Source organism: Orycteropus afer, unplaced genomic scaffold, assembly GCF_000298275.1.
Source record: "Orycteropus afer afer isolate SDZICR_OR568_19922 unplaced genomic scaffold, OryAfe1.0 scaffold00813, whole genome shotgun sequence".
NCBI classification, from domain to species: domain Eukaryota; kingdom Metazoa; phylum Chordata; class Mammalia; order Tubulidentata; family Orycteropodidae; genus Orycteropus; species Orycteropus afer.
The window spans coordinates 720,902-725,297 of NW_006922400.1; the positions used below are offsets into that span (position 1 = coordinate 720,902).

The 4,396-nt window shown below is 38.5% G+C and overlaps 1 protein-coding gene across 1 annotated transcript in view; it reads left to right on the forward strand.

The window, feature by feature from the left end:
• The window catches only part of LOC103211891 (pleckstrin homology domain-containing family A member 5-like), a gene marked incomplete at its 3' end in the record, with an annotated part of 249,977 nt that overhangs the window by 110,879 nt on the left and 134,702 nt on the right, over positions 1–4,396 (forward strand). The gene's annotated exons all lie outside the window — the stretch shown is intronic.

The following is a 4,396-nucleotide window of genomic DNA, read 5'->3' on the forward strand; positions in this document are numbered from 1 at the left end:
GACATTTTCTCTGGGTAGAAGAAAAGGAGTAAAAGTACAACATTTTTAGATTCAAATTGAGTATCTTAGCTCCCTACTGCCACACACTGTATGCACTGGATACATGTGTTCCTTGAAATCGGCCTGAAGTTCCCAGCCTCTGTGTCTTCTTTTATTTGTTTCCTTTTCTGTAATACCATTTTATATATTGTACCTACCCCTTGAAATACTACTGTATTCTAACTCAACCCCTATCTCTAAGAAGCTTTTTAGACACTGCAATCAGAATTAATTTCTTCCTCCTATTTGTTAATAAGCATCTACCATTTTCCTCTCTTTCCATTTGTGCCAGAATTTCTGTTTCATTCCTATTACTTGCTTTAGGCTTTGAGTTAAGTACTAGAAGGTCATGGAAGAACAATATGACATTTCTGCCCTCTGGTGGTTGGAAAAGACATTACAAATTATAATAAAATTTCAGCCTTGGCATCATGTTTCTTCATTCTTACTGCATTTATTGGTTCACTAATTTATCAAGCATGTATTGAGCATCTTCCTTATGGTGGGCTTTATATAATTCTTTATATAATTCTAAAAATGCCTCTTCTAATGTAGTAGCATCCTGTAGTAGCAATAGTTGACAAATGGAATAACAAATGTATGCTTTTTGTAAGTCTAGATCTGACTTTTAGGGTTACAAAGTGTCTCCCTATCAGCATCTAAAATATCTAGGCTACTGAGTTTCAGATTTGATTGTGTATGTGATAGATGAAAAGTGGGAGAGTATTATGTCTTAGTTATGTTGTTGTTTCATAACAAATTAGTTCAAAACATAGCAGTTTAAAACAGTAAAATTTCTCAGATTTTCTGTGGGTCAGAAGTTATACAAGTGGCTGGTGGCTCTGCTTCCGAGTCTTTTTATGAGATTACAGTCAAGATGTTGGTCAGGGCTGCAGTCGTTTGAAGGCTTGACTGATGCTAAAGGATCCTTCTTCCTAGTTGATATTCTGGCTCTTGACAGGAGGCTTCAGTTCCTCACAACACAGTAGTAGGCTTCATCTAGAGTAGGGGATCCAAGAGAGAGCATGGCTGCAATGTTTTCAATGACCTGGGCTCAGAAGTCAAGTCCTGTCATTTCTGCAATATCCTGTTAGATACACAGGTCCCGTCTATTCATTGTGGAAGAGGAGTACGTAAGGGCATGAACACCACAAGGCAGAAGCATTGGCAGCTACTCTGTATGCTGGCTTCCACATAATGTACCCCTATGTAAGCATCTCAGAAGGAAGATGGGGCAATCTACTTCCGTAGTGATACTGCCTCGGAAACCCAAGGAGGGGGTCGCTATGAGTCAGGTCCGACTCCACAGCACATAACAGCAACAACAATGTAAGCATCTATCAGTGAATTGGGGCACATATGAAGAAGGCACAGGTAAATCTCAAAAGGAAGGGGTGTTTTAAAATAATACAGGGAGTTGAAAAAATTAGAGCAACTCTTCCTATCCTTAATCTTTTATTTTTCATTCTCTTGGTAGGGTGGGTCAGCCTCATTGCTTTGGAACACTGAAAGGCTGTGTGTCCCCTTTAGGATGGAGCAGTTAGAGAAGAAGGGAAAGAACAGTAATGGAGAAGAGTGGGTTTTCTTTTCTTCCACAGGTATAGAATCTTTAAAGGGAACATAGTTTTGTGAAAATAAGGTTGGAACCTTTTTATTAAATCTGATCTATCTTTATATATGCTTCTCTGCCACTCAGTGGTGAGACATATTTCTACCTAAAGAATGCTTAATGAGTGGTGGCTGACCAAGCTTCACAAAAACCACTAATTTTTTTTAAGATTCTTTGTCAGAAATACATATTTGTATGTATTTCTTCAGAAGTGAGTACCATTTTTGGCCTATGTCTTTGTTCTCTAGTGCTGCTTTAGCAGAGAAAACACAAGTGGATGGCTTTCACAGACAGAAATTTATTCTCTTACAGTTCAGGAGGCTAGAAGTCTGAGTTCAAAGTGCTAGCTCTAGGAGTTGAGTGGAGGCCCCTCAACCTTGGCGTTCCAGACTCACTGGAGCAAGCGGGAAGCTTCTCCTGCCTCATGCAGCTGCTGGCTGCTGAAGTTGCTGAATCCAAAATTGGCAGGTAAAATGGCAGATTGCTGGTTTATGGGCTTCGCAGGCAATGATCTCAATATTGGCAGGCAACATGGCAGACCACAGGTTCAAGTCTAGGAACTGGAGATGAATTGCAAACGAAATCTAGGCTTCTTTCCATGTATACTGGAAGCAGGCCACACCCCCAAAGGCACCTCCCCTTCAGCTGATTAACTGCTCACAGCAGATTCTACCATGGAAGTGATTACACCACATCCAATCTCATCATGGGGCATAACGACATCCAGCTGCCAAGCTACTCAAAATCATGGCCCAGCCAGATTGACACACAACCTTAACTATCACAGTCTAGAGCTGTCAGGATGCTGCTAGTCTCATCAAGATTATGATGAAAAATGGCCAAAGTTAAGTTGGTTTAGGGTGGTAAGGAGAGTGTGCCTACTTTGAACATGTGCAGGTTCTGAACATTTACTATGCTATTTAAGAACAGGTATGCATAGAGCTGACAATGAGCAAGTGTTCTCTCTGATTTTATCTCATGATTGCTTATTTATGCTTGTAATTTATATATGAAGATATTATGTATACTTAGTGGTAAGTGGGATAAATTTAAAAGAAAGTCCCTAAACAAAACAAATGTTTATTAAACCTCTATTATAAACCAAGGGCTCTGATAACTTTAAAGTCACAGTGATGAACACAACAGGCATATCCCTGAATTTACTGAGCTCCCAAGTGTAGTAGAAAGATGGACATTGGTCTAATAACCACACAGATAAATACATAAATATGTTTAAATATATTAAGCTGAGATTAGACAAGTAAATAGGAGGAGCCTTGTAGGATGAAAAGATTGGTAGGAGCTCTAGTAGCGTAGTGCCTAAGGCACTTTATTGCTAACCAGAAGGCCGGTGGTAGCCACTCCTCAGAAGGAATGTTGGGCAATCTACTTCCGTAGTGATACCGCCTCAGAAACCCAAAAAGGGGTCGCTGTGAGTTGGATCAGACTCGATGGCACATAACAACAACAACAACAACAACTGGGTTAGAAAGAAGCTAGTGTGCCTGAAGGCAAGTCAGTGAGGTAGGATCCTCCCCACTGGGGCCATACTGAGTAGAACATTGTAGCTGCATTAAAGATTTTTCTATTTTGTTACCAGTGACATGGAAAACTGTTGAAGATTTTAAATTAGAAAGAAGCATTTATATATTACTTTGGTGCTGGATGGAGGATTAGAGTAGAAGCAAGGAGAATTGTTAAGAAGCTATTGTGGTTTTTCAAATGAGAAATGATGGTGGATGAATTAAAGGAGTGTCAGCAGAGATGGACAAATGTGAACTAATTGGACAGATGTTTTCAAGGCAGACACTACAGGTTTCGTTGAGTTAGATGGAGGAATAATTCCCACCCAACTTAAGCAGCTGGGTGGAGGTACCATATTTTGAAATGAGGAAGATGGATTGTTCTTTTTTAGGGTGAGGTGAGGATTTGGAGAGGCGTTGTGGATTGAGATCAAGACATTGTGTTGATATGTTTGAGATGGTTGTGGGAGCCAAGGGGAGATTTCAGGCAGGCAGGTATACTAGTCTGGAACTTGAGAGTGGATTAGAGAAATAAATTTGGCAGATGTCAACATATTTATGCTTTTTTAGACCAACAAACAGACTGTAATATATGTTTTCAAGTTGTGTTTGAACCAACTTTAAAACTAGGATGACATAACCGCTAACATTTTATTGACAGGAATAATAAACTGCTTTTTGAGCAATTAATAAAATTAGTGGCTATTGCTTAGAAAAAAGGCTAATGGAAAGAGCAGATTTCCCTTTTCTTAGAGATTTTTGTATTTTAATTACTCCCTTTCTTTTCTTGATCTCATACTGGAAGAATTTGATTACTCGCTTTTGTAAAGAGATTTGTTTGTTTTCTTATTAAATGTTGAAATCTGGTTACAAGATGGCGATTCTCCCTTTCTCCCCTGTCAGCATGTTTCTCTAAAATAATTATTCAGCAGCATTTTACTATCATTTTTCCATAGTAATTTTAAAGCTTCATTGAGCCCTTTTGATAGAAAACCATAGTGCAAAATAGAGCCATCACACTGACCTTTTCTGTTCTTTCCATTTTGGAGTAGTCGTGAGACCTTCCTTTTATTAGAAAATTTTGAGAAATGTTTAGCTCTATTTACTAGTATTTATATTTTCAGTTTTAGAAATAGTTAAAAATGTAGGAAAATTTCCTTATGAATAATAATGTCTTTATCTTGAAGCACTGGAAATAAGTAAATGAATTATCAGCTGATTGGAT